This window comes from Lemur catta, chromosome 5 (genome assembly GCF_020740605.2).
Source record: "Lemur catta isolate mLemCat1 chromosome 5, mLemCat1.pri, whole genome shotgun sequence".
Taxonomy (NCBI): Eukaryota; Metazoa; Chordata; class Mammalia; order Primates; family Lemuridae; genus Lemur; species Lemur catta.
The window spans coordinates 56229241-56248474 of NC_059132.1; the positions used below are offsets into that span (position 1 = coordinate 56229241).

At 42.9% G+C, this 19234-nt stretch overlaps 1 protein-coding gene across 1 annotated transcript in view; it reads left to right on the forward strand.

Moving 5' to 3' along the window:
* The window catches only part of CAP2 (cyclase associated actin cytoskeleton regulatory protein 2), a 124841-nt gene that overhangs the window by 61563 nt on the left and 44044 nt on the right, over positions 1-19234 (forward strand). The window lies entirely within an intron of this gene.

Sequence of the window (19234 nt, forward strand, 5' to 3'; positions counted from 1 at the left end):
AGATGAGGAATCAAGCATAGAAAGTTACTTGTCTGGTATCACTCAACAAGAGCAAAAATATTGAAAGCTAAGGTTTTCCGTTTCTGGAACTGGTGACCATGAATGTTATCACCTCAATCTCTCTTTGATTTTACTTTTCTACCCCCTTTTTTGTTGTGATTATTTTGGGGGAAAGATCTATTTTTTCTTGAAAAGAAACTGTGATTAAAACTTAATCCTGTCATTTAGGTTGTTTCATGTATCTGTTAGTTTTTAATTATTACAATTTTCAATTTTGCCTTCATTCTTTATTTGTTCACGTACTTCCTAAACAGTCTTAAGTTATGTAATTACTAATTTTACTTCTTCTTGCATTTTTCCAACTTTCTCACCTATATTGTTTATGTTGCTTGGGGCATAAACATTTACTCTTTTAGGTAGGTTGTATCTATTGCGGTCCTATAGTGACTCCTCAGTTGCTTTTTATTCAGAATTGTTTTTAATCTGATAACATTATAAGCATCTCTACTTGTGGTGTTGATGTATCCTCCTTCTACCTTCTCCAGAACCTTATCTAATCAATCATTCCCTTCTTTCTCTCCCTACTGGCTCCTTCTGTTTAGTCTACAAATGAAATCAGGTTTCTCTATCCTTAAAAAAACTAAAGAACAACTTCATTGACCACCTAAACCCTACTTCACTGCCAGGCTTCTTGGGAACACTCTGTCTTCCCTGATCTTGTGTCCTCACTTCCCTGTCACTTTTTAATCTCCTGTCATCTGTCTCCCCTCCTTATCATTTTACCAAAAAAGGCTTTCCCAGACCCCTGCTCTCTTCCTAATTGTCTTCATTCCATTCAATCTCCTGTAAGAATCGTTACCAATGACCATCGCCTTCCTCCAAGTTTTTCCTTCCCTTGCATAATAAAATTATTCTTCCTAAATTATATATTTCGTTTCATTTCTTTCTCTGACTTCTCTTCCTCCCTCTACTCCTTGAGTGTATATATTCCTTTAAGATTTCTGTATCATCAGAAGAGGACTTTAGCAAACCTGGCCTCTCCCTGGCAGTTTCATCCATTTCCATGGTGGTGTCAATGACTCATCTGCTGATGGCACCAGCTGTATTTCTCCAGACTGCAGGCTCTTGTGCCATGCCCCTGGGCCTGGGTGTCCTCCATGGGCCTCAGATGCAATGTGTGTGGAACCACACATCCCCCCCAACCAACCCTGCTCTCCCTCCTGATTGTTCCTCCCAAGCGATGGAACCCAAAGCCACCCTGTTGCTTGAACTAGAAATGCCTGCGTCCTCTCGACTGCTCCTTTTCCTTCACCCCTCACGTCCAGCCAGTCTCCGAGTCCTGGTGCTGCCTTGACTGAGAATCTGTGGGATCGGAAACCTTTCCTCGATTCCTGTGTGCCCTAATTTCAAAAGGAAGGAGGAGAGGCAGGAAGCAAAGAAGGGAGAAAGGGAATTAGAAAGAAATAAGGAAGAGAGTCAAGAAGGGAGGAAAGAAAGAAGGAGAGAAGGAAGAAAGAAGGAAAGAGGGATGAAAAGAAGAGAAGAGAAAGAAGCCTGGCGTGGTGGCCCATGCCTGTAGTTCCAGCTCCTGGGAGGCTGAGACAGGAGGATCGTTTGAGCCCAGAATTTCGAGGCTGCAGTGACCTATGATCACACCACTACACTCCAGCCCGGGTGACAGAGTAAGACTCTGTCTTTAAAAAAAAAGATAGAGAAAGAGAAAGAAAGGGAGAGGAAGACAAGGAGATCACCTGCTTTTTAATTTTTTAATACGAAGGTATTACAATCTTGCTTTTTTAAAAACTGTGAAATACAGAAAAGACATGACAAGAAACAAATTTCGCCACTCATTGACAAACACTCTAGCATGGCCTCTTACAACTAGTGCCCTCTCCTCCAGTCTGTCCCCCATTCTGTCCTCATGGCTATTGTTACAACACAAAGCAAACGAGCAGAAAACAGAGCTAATCGGGAATGCTGCCATTTCCTACTGCCTAAGCAGTCAATTCCAGACTGCAGCAGGTGACATTCAAGGCCCTTTGTGACTTCTTGTTTTAGCATCTGAGTCCTATCCCCAAAACCCCTCCCCCACAACAAATCCAATATCCCAATTACATTAGACAAGACAACCCAGTTTCTCCAATCATGTGTTGTCTTTCCCGACTATGTCTCTGCTCATGCAAAGGAATGATGGGCCTGAAATGTCCATCCTCTTCCTAATCAGTATATTTTTCATTTTAACAGATATATCATATTCCATAATTTGATTAGCTGGGCTTAGAGATGCTGAGAACTGCTTTCTCCAAAAGCTTAAAATCTAACGAAAGCAAAAGATAAACCTAAACATGGTTCATTGTAATAAGCTCTTTGTAATAAATGCTGAGCTGGTGGGGTCCCATAGATTTGGAGATTGGGGGAGTTGGAGAAGGGGTCACAGGGAGGGGGCCCCTTGAGCCGGGTCTTGCAAGATAAACAGGATTCATGCCCGGGAAAACGCCCCTGACAAATGCAAGAAGCTGAAGTTTCTTTGCTCTCATATTCCAAGTGTGTTAAATCTCAGACCATTCTCCCCCACCTCGTCTAACCAAATGATTCGGTGCTAAATATATCTCTTTTAAACAACGGATTGTTGAATTCTATTCTTTAATCCAATTACCTTTTTAAAAATAAACAAGTTTAGGCTGTTCACATTTACTTTTTGATATATTATTTGTCTTTAAGCCCAAATAAATGTGTCTTTATTGTAGTCATTTCTTGCTTTCTCTTTTCATTTCCATGGTGAAAACCACAGATCTGTGGTAGATTTTAAACTCTTCATTTCTTTTTGAGCTAGGTCAAAGGATAACTTTAATTGATCTAATGTTAACATTTTAACATTAATGTATTTCACAAAAACCATTTTAATTGCTTCTGTTTATTTCTACTAAAGAAATAAACTCTGATTGCCTCCTAGGAAACAAGAGGAGTTGTTCATTCCTCTTGTACTACATCCATTATCTGTGGTTATTAGCTGAGATCCTTTTGAGGTTCTGCTAATACCTAATATTATAGTTCAAGAATTTATTTGCTGATTTACCAACCTTTTTCTTTTTTTTTTGAGACAGAGTCTCGCTTTGTTTCCCAGGCTAGAGGGAGTGCCGTGGCATCAGCCTAGCTCACAGCAACCTCAAACTCCTGGGCTCAAGTGATCCTCCTGCCTCAGCCTCCCGAGTAGCTGGGACTACAGGCATGCGCCACCATGCCCAGCTAATTTTTTCTATATATATTTTTAGTTGGCCATATAATTTCTATTTTTAGTAGAGGCGGGGTCTCGCTCTTGCTCAGGCTGGTCTCGAACTCCTTGACCTTGAGTGATCCACCCGCCTCGGCCTCCCAGAGTGCTAGGATTACAGGCGTGAGCCACTGCGCCCAGCCTATTATATTATATTAATCCTCACTTAATACTCTAATTCATTTGTTTCTCAAAGATGTCCTTAAATCTCTGTCTAGTCTTGATAGCTTCCTACAATGGCATAATGGGTAGGCACATTTGTAACCCACTGTTTGTATTTTTAATTGGCCAATTGTTCTAAGTCTAAAAATATTTTCCTCTGCCTTCCAAGAGCGAAGGGATACTGTCCAAGTACTTTCTGTTGGTGTTGTCCTAGCTTCTCCACCCTGTCCTTTTTCCTCCAAAGTCTAGAGAATCTGATTAAATTATTATCTCCACATCATTAAATACCAACTTTCTTTATTTGTGATAGCTTTAAAGCTTTGCCTTTGTCTTTCTGCAGTACCGGTCGGTGGTCCGTTAGGACCTGCACCGCACAGCAGGGGGTGGGCGGTGGGTGAACAAGCGAAACTTCATGGGTATTTACAGCCACTCCCCATCGCTCGCATCACTGCCTGAGCTCCGCCTACCCCCATCCACACTGTCATTGGAAAAATTGTCTTCCATGACACTGGTCCCTGGTGCCAAAAATGTTGGGGATCACCATCTTCATATTATTTTAAGATAGACAAGCACATGGAGGAAGGTTTGGGCATGGGAGCTCACCCACCACTGAGTGGCTTTTCCTGGGTTCTCATCATGTCTGTGCCAAAATTCTGTTTCAGTTGAGTAAATTTTCTGTTATCTCTGTTCATAACTTTGTACTCATCACAATCCTTTCCTGTCGCCACTGGTCTTCCTAACCTTCAAAACTTGAGTTTCCTTATTCTGTTTCCTAGGGGTATTAGTTTGTGAGGGCTGCTGTAACACAGTACCACAAACGCAGTGGCTTAAACAACAGAAACGCATCTTCTCGCAGTTCTGGAGGGTAGGAGTTCTTAGAAGTCTGAGATCAAGGTGTGGGCTGGACCATGTTCCCTGGGAAGGTGCTAGGGACGGATCTCTTCTGGGCCTCTGTCCTGGCTGCTGGTGGTTTGCTGGAAAACTGGTGTTTCTTGGCTTGTAAACACATCACACCGATCTGTCCTTGTGTTCATATGGTTTCTCCCTGTGTGTCTATCTCTGGGTCCAAATTTCCTCTTTTCATAAGAACACCAGTCATGTGGGACTGGGGGCCCCCCTACTGCAGTATGGACTCATATTAACTAACTGCATCTGTGATGACCCTATTTCCAAATGAAGTCACATTCCAAGGTACATGGGGGTTAGGACTTCAACCCATAAATTTTGGAGGGGGACACAATTCAATCCATAACACGAGATGTGTCAGATATTATTCTGACATTATTATCTGTGTAATGCGACTATAATTTGGGCCAGTTGTTCTAGCACGTCATGGCTCCTGCCAGTACATAGTCTTCTGTAGCGATAACTGGTTCTTCTTTCTCTCTTTGGAAGCCGTTATGATAAGCTCATCAGACCTGCTCAGGTGGATAGTTCCAGGCCCATTTGCTCAATCTCTTACAGCAAAACTGTCTTATAGGACTCAGTCTGTCAATTGGTGGAATTTTATTTGTTCAACTTATTTATTGTTTATGGCACTTTTCATATTCTGTTTTTTGTCTCTTGTTTCTTTATTTCAGATGCCTTTATAGATAATAATACCATCTATAAAGCTCCTTCTCAAGAGACCAGAATATATAGTACCCAGTGCTTTTCTTTCATTCTTTTTTTTTTTTCCTCCAAATTGTTTCCTTTCTAATTTTTAGGGACAGTCTTATGAAAATTTTGGTGACGTCCTGAGACATCACGTACACACATGGAACTCACGTAAATGTGCAGGAAGGACATTGTTGGTATGCGCTTGGCACCACACTCCAGGGACACATAACCAGAGCAGACTAGCTCTACAGGTGATGCAGAGTGAGGGATGAGGTGATGACAAAGGACACAGTAGGCCTGGGACTCATCATCACAGCAGGATAAGGCGGGGCTTAGGCCCCTGTCAGAAAGAACCACGTCCTAGTCCGTAAAGGGAAGGCATGAAAGGATGGGAATGCAAACCTTCACGGAACCCCAGGGCCCCTGGAAATGACATTCTCACATGCCCAGCGCCCACCACTGGACAACAAAGCCCTCTGGAAGTCCAACCACAAGGGCAGCTTAGAGAGGTCTCTCCCTGGTATTGCCAACAGTGTTGACACCAGAAACCACCAGATCATTGTTCAGTGATTTTAAAAAAAAAAATAGGCCATATCTGTAAACTATGCACAAGAGCCCCCTGAAAAGAACCCAGAGAACCTTGCCCTAGAAAATACCCTGTAGTCTCTCCTGTGTGTCTGCTTCCTGTCTCTGGTCACTCCTTAGAGCTGTGTGAGTCCAGTGGGAAGAGGAGTCCCAGGGAACATAGTGCAGGACTAATACATTCCCACGCTTGTGCCCTTAGTGTGCTAGCCTGAGATGAGAACCATTTCTGCAGACCAAAATCAAAGATGATTGACTCCATTCGTTTTCTTTCCAGAGCTTTTCCCCAGTAGCCAGGATGTTTGTGAGCAGGGAACGATAGAGCAGAATAATTTGTATACCACTTTCATGCGTCTGCTTCTGTGTATTCAGCGCTTGGGTGGGGCCCCCCCTCAGGCAAGGCCTTATAATGAGCTCTGGGTAATGAATTGCTGGAACCCACAGCCTGGCTCAAATGACCGGAGGGGGGGCCTCTTTGACATACGCTGTGCATCTGGCAGCATCGCCCGGGGTAATGTGATAGGGCTCACCATTTTAATTTTAACAAAAAATACATCTGTCGGGCTCATTTCAGCCGACAGGATAAATATCATATTTCATTGCCAGTTTGTAAACACCTTACTTTTCATCTCTATCTGACATGTTTCCTGGGCAGTTTGCAGATTGAAAAATCAAGTGGGATATAGACCAGGCTGAGCACGTGTGCCGTGGTATTCAAGTCTGGGGCAGTGTTTGTGTGGAACTGGGGCCGTGTAAGCGACACACAGGTGGCTGACCAGGAAATCTGACTGCAGCAGACTTGTCCTGGGTAGCAGCGTCCTGGGTAAGAAAACTCAGTAGAGGAAATGGTTTTGAGACCATTCGGCAGCTGCCTTGGACAACTGGAGCTGTTTCTGTCACAGATGAAGGATGCCCTGTGTCATTGTCTCGGGATCTAAGTCCTGTTGCTTCTCTGGCCACAAACTGTTCTTTGCTAAAGATGCTTTTCTCTCACTGTCTTTGAAAATCATTCTTTATTGGCATAACATGAAGATTCTCTGAAATGCATCCAAAATGCAAGACTCAAACGCTATTGTCCGATTTTTTCTTCTCACAGTGAGAGAGCTGCTATAGAAGAGACAGTATTTGTTTGGTGAAGTTGGGGCATTCAGCGGGGAGAAAATTTGAAATTAGTAGAATGGCAAATAGAAATAGTAACATAAATAGATTCCCAGTTCTGAGGGGTTTTTTTTACCCCCCAGTCCTAATATAAACGATGTAAGTACTGATGGCATTTTATATGAATATTTATGAGGGACCTTTTAATTCAAGGATCTCAAAATTCTCTTATCAGCTGTTAGTTAATTTTCACAGTGTCACGCTGGACCATGCGGGTAGTAATGTTATACTTCACATACAGATGGAGGGATCAAAGCCGGCAGATGTTCAATTGCAGGACTTGCCAGGCACCTGCAGTGGTCAGCTGGGCTTTTCCCAGGACATAAGCCTTCGGTTACCAGTGCCACCCACCCTTCCCCAGCCATGCTTGGTCACCACTGACACCCTGGCCCAAGGTAGCAGGAGAGCTGGTTCTGAGAACCGGGTCTGAGGCCAGCCGGGAAACAGCGGTGACTTTGGGCCTCACTCTCTTGGCACCCTTCCCTGCCGTGCGAGCTCCCATCTCCCACCCACTCATGCTCCTTTCTTGTCAGCCCCTTTATACTCTGGGCTGATTTCCACTGACCCTGGAAACGGGTTAATTGATAACTACAGAGGTTAGTCATTATTAATGAGGTCACACTTTTCCAAAAAGCATATGCATGTTCAAAGGAAAATCTAAATGCCAGCCAGGTCTTCCCAGGCTTGCCTCTTGTTCCCTGGCACTTCCTTGTCAGGAACCAGACACACATAAGAACCTTCTATGGAAGTAGCCCTTGAACTACAATACATCTCCATGGCAGGCCCTGTCAGGCCACCACTTAGGGCAGTATTTGTTTGTGAAGTTGGGACATTCAGCAGGGAGAAAAGGAAGAAGAGGAGGAGAGGAGGAAGGACAACCTGTCTGTGTTCCCAGGATCCACAGTGCCCTCAGTCTCAAGGGACAGAGGAGTCATTTGGAGTACCAATTCTGAAAGCCTAAAGTCCCTCATACACAACAATCGCCCATGTTCATGGCCAAGCATATTCTAAAAACCAATAAAATAAGCTGGGCATGCGGGTATGTGCCTGTTGTCCCAGCTATTTGGGAGGCTGAGGCAAGAAGATTGCTTAAGCCCAGGGGTTTGAGTTTGTTAGTTCAGCCTGAGCAACATAGTGAGACCCCATCTCTAAAAGTCTAAAAAAAAGAAAGAAAGACAGAAAGTAAAATCCTTCAAAATAATAGGACATAGAACTTCAGGAAGTTGTGACTATTGACAATTGAAACTCAATTTAAATTTTCCTAAGGAAAAACCCTATATAATTAACTGACAATGTTTAAGTATGGCCAGGATATCCTAAAAAGACCGGGAGTGCTCCTTAGAAATCAGTCTCAAAATACCATCCATGAGACTGCTAAAGGCTAGAGATCTAAAAATGTCTTCTCTTACCCACCCTGTGCGTACAACCCAAAGGCCAGCTGAAGTCACCTTTGCCCTTAGGACCCAGGTAAGATGGCCCTGAATCCTCATTCCATGTGCTGTGGCCATCCCAGGGGATCTGGAAGTCCTTGTGCAGCGTATGCTCATGGTTCGCCCCTGGCTTCTAGGCTGGGCCGCTGCGGACGGCCTGTGCCATGTGTGTTCTGCCCGTGGGGTCCTGCAATTTTACTTGATTTCCTTGACAGAAAGTGGCTGCTGTTTTAAACAGCAACCTCCAAATAAGGATACTCGGGATCCTCCTCCTTGCCCTCTCTGCCATCACATTTCATACTCACCTCATTCATTCACTCAGCACTTAATTACTGAGTGCCTACTGTGTGCCGGGTGCTGAGGACACAGCAGACAAGAAACAGAAGCCATCCTTGTGCTCTCGGGCAGCTCTGCCTCTTACCTGCCTGCGAGACCTGCCCCCTTCCCTGTGCCCCTCGCCACTGCTTCCTCAGTCCCTTATCAAGGCCCTGATAAACACGCCCTGACTTGGGGCTGTTCCCCCACCCCCACCCCTGCCTGGCCCTTTCCTCTGACCGCTCCCTGCTGGGTTGGTTATTCCGGACTTCAGGCCACTGCCCTGCTTAACATCCCGGCAGGGCTCCCTGCTCAAGTCCACGTTCCTCACCCAGCACGCAGGGCTCCCCAAGAACAGATCCCTGCCTGGTGCCAATCTGTTGTTTCCCGAGTGCTCCATGACTTTGTGCTTTCCTTTCCTTTCCTTTGTATTTTTGTCTGCGGATGTCTCGGCCTTTCCCTTCAGATTTCTTCTCATCCTTAATGAATGAGCAGACACTGCCCCTCTGGACTGTCCTCTTGACGCCACCCACACTCAGACCAGCATCCTCCCCACCCTCTGCAGCTGCTCCGACAGCTCCACTGTAACCGTTGGTTCCTGTGACCCTCTCATTCATCTCCGAGTAGCCCTGGGTCGGGAATACGGTAACTGTGGTAAATGTAGTCACTCAGCGTAATTGTTCAATGAATTCCATACCTGCCTTGTTTAAAAAAAAAAAAAAAAAACCCTTCATATTACAAGCCAACATTAATCTCAGAGACAAAATGTTAAATCTGCCTAAACCTTAGTTTCGTCTGCTGAAAAGTGGCGGTAATACTTAATTACAGAGTCATTAGGAGGATTAACATCTATTTGGAAGCCACAGAATCCATCACATCACAGCATCTCATTAAATAGTAGCGATTTGTGTTAGTTCTGTTGTTACCCAGAGTTTGCACGCTGAGTTAGCCTCGACTTAGACCCTCGAGAAGTGTAAGGGATTCGTGAACAGGGAGCATCTGCTGCTTCACGTCTATTTTGTGAGGTGGACATTATTCTGTCAGTTAATGAAAGGCAGAGTCAAGACTGAAGTCCAAGACTGACTCAGATGCCCATGGTGTGTGGAAACGCCACTGTGCTTCCACCTGGCAGAAGGGTCACCACTAGCAGTTGACACCCACCTTTTGCCAGTGGCCCACTCTTACAAACACAGAGAAACACCTGCACTCAAAAGTCTAGAAACTAATGTTCATCTCACAGTTCACAGAACTGATGGCCATAATGAGCCACAAGAGAAATTGCCTTGAAAGAAAATCAACAGCACGATAACTACTATTCAGTATTATTTCTAACAGGTGACAGTGTTAAGTCCTCATAGTTTTGCATGGTGCCTGAATAGGTGTTGAATGACTCAATGTCCCACAGTTGGCATTACCTGGTGTCACCTGTCATCACCGGGAGAGTTCAGTTTTTACTAGAATCTTCCACACACGTCTCTGCTTGGCTGCTGGGCTTAACTCCATGAAATTGGTCGCCTTGCCCTTCACTGTCTAGGGGTTTGCATTCATTCTCTCACTTAACAAGCATTAGTTGAGATTCTATCATATGTCAGATCCTGGACTAGGGCCTGGGAGAACCGTAGTGAGCAAAACAGACCTGTCCTCCTGGAGTGTGCAATCCAGTAGGTCAATCATGATAATGGCGCCATTTATTACATTTAGCCAGATCTGGGGTTCTCCATGGGGCATTTTGGAAATTCGTGATGGTCTTTTTTTGGTTGTCAGATGCAGGAGGATGCTTCTGGCATTTGGTAGGCAGTGGCCACGGATGCTGGAATCCCAGCAACACATAACACAGTGCATTATCCCTCATCCTGCTTGAATTTCCATGTCCTACCAGATATGCATGTAGGTGGAAAACCTATTTTTAATCATCTGCACTTAGAACCTAATTCCATTCCATATTCCATATAAATATACACAGTAATTTTGTACAGTTTTAATACATCCTGAATTACTCTGGAATGCAACTACAGTGCCAGTTATGGAACAATGACACTTTATCTCGTCCTGAACTTTACCAAATGTTGTTTGCTATTTCAGAAAATCTTATCTCCAAATATCTCCCGAAGACTTCTTGTATTTGACAGGCTAACACACTCACCCATATCAGTCCACATCTGTAGCTCTCTCTTTCCCCATGATTCTACGTACAGTTGCAAGTGTGGGACTATTTCATGTCTTCCTAGTGTAGTTGTGACCAAGCATTTACATATTGAAGTTACTTTCCTTTTATTTCTCCTTTATTTTACAATTAGGCACCATATTGATTTTTTTAATCATGTATTTGTATAGCTTATATTATCTGTGAATTTCAGGCTAGAAATGGGAGGATTATAAAATACTAGTGATTTTAAAATGAAACATTGGGCTTGACAGTGTATAAATTATAAAGCTAGTGGTGGGCATGGTGGCTCACACCCGTAATACTAGCACTCTGCAAGGCTGAGGTGGGAGGATCACTTAAGCCCAGGAGTTTGAGGTTGCAGTGAGCTATGATGACACCACTGCACTCTAGCCTGGGTGACAGAGTGAGACCCTGTCTCAAAAAAAAAAAACAACCAAAGCTAGATGCCCCTGCCATATGGACAGCACTCCTGCGGGCGGAGGTCCTGCCATGAGTTTTAGGTTGGAGCAGGATCCTGGAGGCCTCCTGCTAGGCCAGGCGTTACCCTTGGGTTGCTGGGCTGTGGGGACCTTCAGGGGTCCTAGAAGAGGGACTGAGGCAGCCAGCACAGCAAGGGGTCCCCAGGGGGATTAGAAAGTGGGCGTTTACCAACCACTATGGAGTACTGCAGTGCCCTAACAGCTGGTATAGCTGCCCTGCTGCCCGTCAGCTGAATGTCAACCATAAGCTCAGCCCTTCTGCCGACATGTCTGATTCCCACACAAGTGACTCTCCAGACTATGCCCATAGCTCCATGGGGTATTTCCAAGGGAGCTTGAAAACCCCCTCCCAGTCCTCTCAGTGATATAGCTGCTTTAAGCAAGCTATTTTCGTCTCTGGTTCTCCGTTTCTCTAAGAGACAGTTCCGCTTGCCATAACTATATGACCTATGATACGTTGGCTTTACCCAGAGAATGGAAGGACAAGTGCTACTAAAAGAAATGTGTTCCTCCTTGATTCTGCTTCTGCTCTGAGCTAGAAACTCAGTGGCATTGACTTCAGACCCCAAAAAAGTGAGTTCCTGATCCTGAGGTTCTTCTAACATCCTTGCATTGAGTTTGAGCAGCCAGCCTTTCCCTAGGACTGTCCCCCAGTACCCCAGAGATTGTCAGGGCGCCCCAACTGTGCTCCACCTTACCCAGTATGTTCCAGGGGCATGTAAGTAAATTGCTTGAGATTCTCAAAACGAGATGACCTAAGTTTCCACCCCTTTCAAGAGGGCCTACATTGTAAGCACATCCCTCTGGCTGCACACCCTGGGCACTGTGCTCTCGGTTCCTTTATCAACTACAGTGTTTGAGCAATAATTCCATTTTGTCCAACTATCAATGACATATCTTTTATTCACTATCTGAGATCAGTAAAATTGCTTGAATAATTGCAATAATAATTGCAGCTACCATTGTTAGGCCTCTACTGCTTGTCAGATATTACGCACATACTATCTTATGTAATTATCATCAGAACTCTACAGAGGAGCATTACTCATTTCATAGGAGACTATTGAGGCTCAGACTAGTGTGAAAGATATGGTTTAAACTCAGATGTTTCCTATTCCAAAGCCAGTGCTTTTTTCCATCACACCTAAGAGTATATATTTTGGGAGTCAGACATCTCTGGATTCAAATCCCATTTCTAGCCAGATGATCTTAAGCAAATTACCAAGGATTTTTCAACTTTATTCCCCCATTCATAAAACAGGAATAATAATGACAACCTTTCCAAGGTTTTGGGATGTTTAAATAATATTTAGAATACAGAGTACAGTGCCTGATTTATAGTAGGCAACAAATGTTCATTTCCTCCCTCCCTCCAAACTGTTCAAGTAATACTCATCCCAAAGGACTCCTGCAGATTTTTATGGGCTTCCCAGCATGGTCTGCTGATGAGGACTAAAAAAATCCCATGGCAGCCCCAGCTCAGCTGCAATTGGCCCCAACCTGTCCCTGTGTTTATTCTGGAAGGAGCACTTAGTGTGCCAGAAGGAAGGAAAGGGTTTGACCTTATTGGCCTTTCCTTTGCAGGAATTGTATTTTGTACTTTGCAGCACTAATATGTGATGCTGGGAAGGTACATCTTAGAAATTCAGAGACATCTTCTGAAACCAGTGATGGGAAATGGTTATAGATTTTTCCTCCCTATAAATTTACCAACTTCTTGTGATGTTCACCAGTTGTAGGGTGCATGTATTAGTGTTTTAAGTTTGTATTTTGGGGTCACCAAAAAAATCAAGACGCCGAGTATATCTAGTAAAGTAACTATGGGCTCGAAATCGGCAGGACTCAGAGTTGAGAGAAGGTAACTAAAAGAGAAAAACAAGACTGATGGGACGCCAGAGGGTCAAGCAGGTACTTGGAACTGCAGCTGGCGGATTTTATCCTGTGCTGCCAGTCAGCAGCAAGCACGTATCCAGAGTGTTTGGAATTGAAAGTGAACTTTAGCCTACGCCTGGCTGCATTCAGGGCAGCCATTTGCAGGGAAAAACAGCTTTTATCCCCTTGCTCTTCCTAATTTCTCCTCATTGCTGTTGGATGTTCCATTCTAATCAGCTGCTAGCATGTGACAGGCTGGCTGGATCAAACAGCATCAGCCAAATGTTCAGATATTTCAGTCGGCCAAATATTCTCACATAAGCCCTTTTGCATTACATTAATAAAAACTCCCCAGCACCTCTGATCCTCCTTTGTCCTGCTCCACTCCTTGTTTTCACAGTGTGACATATTTAATATATCTCTAGTTCACTGTCTATTTACTGCTTATAAACCCCATAGGGGAGGACTTTCTTTCTCACTCATGTGTTCCATATTCCTAGACTATGCCTGGCACATAGTAGGTGCTCAACAAATATTTGAACAGGTAAAAGGACCAAGAAAAGATGATGAATCATGGTTAGTGGACCTCAGGCAGGAAAAAGGAAGACAGAGGAGGAAAATATAAAATATCATATTGTTTTCTTCATTTATGAATAAAAATGTACATGTGTCAAAACAAGATAAACTATTGCCATCTTTAGATAGGCAGGTTTTGTTTCTGCTACCCAGATTGCGTCTGACTTCTCAGAAGCTTCATTTTTATTGATCACTTCAACATTCTTTTGTGTATTCATTCATTTGTTCGTTCGTTCATTCGCCTGCTACATGACAAGCACTGTGGGATAAACTGTTTAGGATGAAAATGCAAGCTAGACCATCAGCATGTACTCACATAACATGATCGGGTTTAACCCAAATCAACTGCCTTAAATACTGCACCTCTATCCATTACCTCAATTAGGCAAAATATGGTACAAGTGAAGCCAAGTCCAAAGGTTTAATCTCTCTATGGGCTAGCTAGTTTCAGGATATAATGAGTAATGGACCTGGGAAATTAACAAAAATAATTTTACCGCCAACCACAGACTGAACCCGTAATCCGGACTGGCTGTCTCACAAACTCTTGGGCTGGCCAGGGTGGATGACTCAGCACAAGCCTTCCCCACGGGAGAAACAACACAGAGCTCACCCCTGGCCCATTGAGGGCCAGAAGCACCATCCTTGTAGGTGTGGAACAGAGCATTTATACGTCCTGTTGTACCGAATGGGACCTGAATTGTACCGAATGCAGGAAATTAGTGCACATCTACGTATTGTGTGTACTGGACTGAAGATGTGAGAAGATGCTCTCAAGCAAAGGCACGCTAAAGAGTGGAGACCAGAAAGGGACTGAGCTGAGGGGAAGAAAAAACAAGGACATCAGCAGCTGCGCTGCACTTGATGGTCATGAATCGTGGCCCCTGGGAACGCCTGGTGAAGGGTGACTAAGTTGGAGCTCCCGGTCTTTGCTAATACCTGCTTCTCTGCTGTGTCCCCTGCTCAGCTGATGGCAACTCCGTCCTTCTAGTTGCTCATGTAAGAAACCAAAGGATCATTCCTGACTCCCTGTTTGCTCTGATACCCCATATCCAATCTAGAATCTACTTCTCACAATCTCTTCCACGTTCACTCTGGCCCCAGCTACCTCCATCTCTCATCCAAGTTATTGCAGTTGTCTCAGATCGGGTCCCCCTAGTTCTGCACTTACTCCCAAACAATCTGCTCTCAATAGAGCAAGCAGCCAGAGCGAGCCTTAGGAAAGAAAAGCCCCACGATGTCATTCCTCTGCTGAGGACTTTAGGTGAGCTCCATTTCATTCAGGATACACATCTAATAACTGAGTCAAAAATCAAAGAATGGTCTTCCTGCATGTGCCTCATAGAAAGTAGTTCTGGATGTACACCATGTTTTATGGTGAATTCACACGTACTGTTAGCCACACTGCCCCTTTGGGGTCAATGTCAAAAGCCATTGTACAAGCACTGACAAGACTTGGAGTCCACGTAAAGGATCCTTAAGTCAGGAAAGGCTATAGGACTGCTCTCGAGTTGGAAATAGCCAAAAATCCCTCATGAATAAGCATCCCAGCTCAACACCAAGAAAAAAAGGAGAAAGGAGAGGAAAGAGACTGTGACTCCAGTGATGGGAGTGTTTAGAAATGGGGGCAGAGCCGGCCAACGAACAAACGGATGACTGGCAGAAAAGCCCGCAACACAGGATGGAATGCTAGTGCAGCGGGGAGGGAGGCAGGGGTGTGGGGGAGGAGGGAGGCTGCGCCCAGAGATCATTACAGCTCCTGAAAACAGCCACTCTGTGTGAGTGTGTGAGTGTGTGTGTGTTGGAGATGAGAGAGAAGAGACTGCTTTGCCTCCATTAAATGCCCTCGAACGTGTCTCCATGGTAATAAGTGAGAGTAACTGGAGAGGAAGAGGATGCGTGAACACACAGCGCGCAGCCTGGCGAGGCCTCTGCGAAACCCCGAAGCCATCGCACAGGCCTCTTCTAGCAGCATTTCCCTGGGTCTGTTCCACAGAATGCCAGTTCCTTAGAAAACTGGGGAGGAATTAAAAGTTCCATGGGCAAAAAGCTTGAGAAGCATGTAGTTAAGCAAAGTTATATAAATAGGTTTCTTTAATACCTCATTTAGTATTCTGAGTCACCCGAGGGGGCTGCCATATGCAAACTTCCCCCTGAAGGCTGTTGACCAGGAAGCACTGTCTGTGTTGAGCCTAAATAGTGGGGTCACTGCACTGTTGGAGGCACTGCTCTTGAGAAAAACAAACAATGGAATCATAGAAAGATTATGCTAACCTTAAAAGGGAAAGCAGATTTCTGATTGAGGATGATTGGAGCTAAGTATCAGTGGCTTGGTACAGTAATGGTTCATCTGCCCTGTTGGGAAGTCTTAAGACTCACAGGGTAATTGTCGAAATTGTTTACATATCCTGAGTCTGAAACTGAAGCTATAGATTGACATCATCTCAGCCACATTTTGCATAAATGAATCTCAGAGGAAAGGCCTGGCCGTCTACCATGGGCCACTTATTCAGGGGAAAGGCAATGACTCAGGAAATGACCCAGTGACTGGGCTGGGATCTTTCAAATGGTGGCTTCAATAGTTTGATATTTATCATTAGAAGTTAGACACAACAGGTGAAAACCAATCAGCATGATATTCAGCATATAGTCAATGTTCATCAGATTGTTGGTAGAATAAAAAATGAATGACAGTTCAGAAGAATTTTTTTTTTTTTGCTACTTCAAAGAACTAATTCTGATCACTGTATATTGTCCTAGATTTTGTAAAGCTGGAGAATTTGAATGGTTTGTGGAGTTTTCTCCAATTTCTATCTGTAGGGATTGTTAGTGAAGTCCCTCTGGGCTTAAGTAAAGCACAGTGAGATCTGCTTTTCAGCTTTAATGTACAGAATCTCATAAAGTAAAATTACAGGTAGTTATAAAATTTATCACTGGCAGAAGACAGATGGTACCTCCCAGATAAGGTAAGAGCTGGTATCTTCTCAGCTGAACCAATAAAATAAGCTGAAACAATAACAAAATGCAAAATGAGATTCTTCTCAGTCACCTACTCTATTGTCTTATTCTTATTGTGGATAACTAGGGTTAAGCTTTGATTTTCCACTTAATTTCCACCCCACCCCTCAAATTTCTGGTTTCTTTCTGCAGTGGGTTTGTATGTCATTATTTGTCGTTGCTCATTATTGATCCACTGCTTCCTTCCTGGATAAATAATCCAGCTAATCCAACTAATCCCATGCCCCTGCCATGAACCCAGCATTTTCCAGGAACCCATTTTGTCAAGTTCCATTATACAGGGGAGACACACTGGAGCTTCATGTGTACCCCGTATTTAATCTGCCAGCCTGCACACCAATGCATGAATGGAAAAGACATGTTTTCTCTGACCGAACTGTTGCCTTTTTGTACTACCAAAGTATCTATCAGAACAATTGTAATGAAAACTATAAATCTCAACCTGAAGGAGCAGTTAACATTAAGGGGTTTTTGGTTTGTTGTTTGGTTTTGTTTTTAGTCATATTCCAACCTCCATTGTTGCATCAAGATTCAGGATATGAGAGATTGTGAGGACAGGGACACAAACTATTGTGGGTCACTGTGTCAAACATTTACATTTCCATTGAACTTGGTGATTTGTATGACATACCTACCCTTATGAAAAGTGTCAAACATTGAGAGCACAGAGAAAAGTGTGGCCCATGTGTCATGTCAACTGTGTTCCTGTTCTGATGAAGAAATGGTAGGTTTTAGAGTGAGCACTTCCCCAAATACGGCAGCACAAAATCCAGAAGGGATGAGAGATGGGGCTCGCACCTGTGAACAGCAGCAAAGACAAAGAATAGTCAGTGGGAACTGACAAAGAAATGTCTACTGTTCATTGTATCAGTGGCCCCCAAATTCTAGATAAACCTTTGAATGATTCTCACAAGTTAAAATATATTGACAACAGTGCAAATCACTATCTGAAGAGTGTGGAAATGACTTCAAAGAAGGCTCTTCAGCCCATGGTTTGCACAAAGGACTTTACATTAAAAATGCCCAATTTGCAACTGCAAGTGCACTCTTCAACATTTTCAGAAAAATAGAACAATTTGATGTCAAACTTCAGTGCCACTCGCGAGGTGCTACCCAATAGTTCTATGTCCCAGACTCCAGACCTCTGCATTTCCATCTGCTCTGCAGCAAATGTCAGTAAAAGGGCATCCTAGTTATGATCTTGGGCCCCCATGCAATATTAAATTATATTTTATATAAATTGGAGCTTGACATTATTATTTTCTATGCTTTTCTGTATGTTTGAAATAGTTTGTTTTAAAAACAAAAAAAAGCTGTCACTAAAAAATGTGCAGATAAGTTTGTTGAAAGATTTGCATTAAAAATTTAAGGAGTTTTTGCATATTAAAAGTGCCCCTCTAAGATATCAGGACAATGCAACAACCATCCAAAGCAGTTCATTCTCCTGGAAGACCAAGTCACCAGGTTTTACTCTTGCAGAATGATTTTTAAGGAATATAAGCAAATATATAAGGAACATAAGAGAAAAAAGTTTCTTGAGTGTATTTTTAAAAGAGTCTAGCAACCCTAAAATAAGGTATATATGTGAGCTATAAAGTCTTATGAAGATATAAAAATATTTTCCAAGGAATTTGTCATTATGCAATATAATGGCAACTGTCATGGTATCATGTATATTTGGGTGCTCAGTAAGTTTTGGTTATTTAGATTGACTTCTGTGACAGTTTTGCAGACATTTTAAATTGTCTTAAATGTATAAGGTTTTTGAAAGTATTTCCATGAGGCATATTCTGGAATTTCCAAAATGTTCCTGGACAGTAAAAAATTTTTATATATATGGAACACAAAGGGGAACTAGCCTAGGAAATATCTGTAATTGCACCAAAGCAAATGTTAACCCAGTTGAACATTTCTGATAAAAAATATATGCTCCTGACTTAAAATGGTGAAAACAATTGCTTCAATCATTAGAATGTGCCCAAATAATATATTTTTAGAAGCAAACACTGTTCCTGATTTGGATAACCTTTGCTTGAGAAATCTTTATTTTTCTTCATCTGAATAATTTATTCTGGCAGTTTCCAAATGTGTTCTCCTGAAGCTACATCCCTGATGGGAGGAAGGAGGCTTAATATTTTTTGATATATGCAAACTTGATAGCATCTGTGTGAAATTTTTTCTACCTTTGAAGGTGCAAAACTGGTTAATATGTTTTAAAACTTTTCCCTTAGTTACAAAAGAAATGCATATACATAGTAGAAGATTTAAAATATCTGGATGAGCCAATACAATTAAATAAAACTTCTATGTTAACACTTTGATGTATATCTTTCCATATGTTTTCTGTACTATACTCTCACACATATATATAGGCATCCAAATGAAAACTGGTAAAACTTTGCACAAAATGCATAAGTCAAAGTAATAATGACTGATATTTGGTGGTATGGTTTGCTTAGAAGTACTGCTTGATGTGAGTTATCTTAGAATTTTACATATAGGTGGGATCCAAACATTAAAAAAATTTTTACTTGAATGCTATTAAGTCTGTTTGAGTTGTAATGGTAATGCATTTGTAATGTTTATCTTTAAAATATTGTTTGTA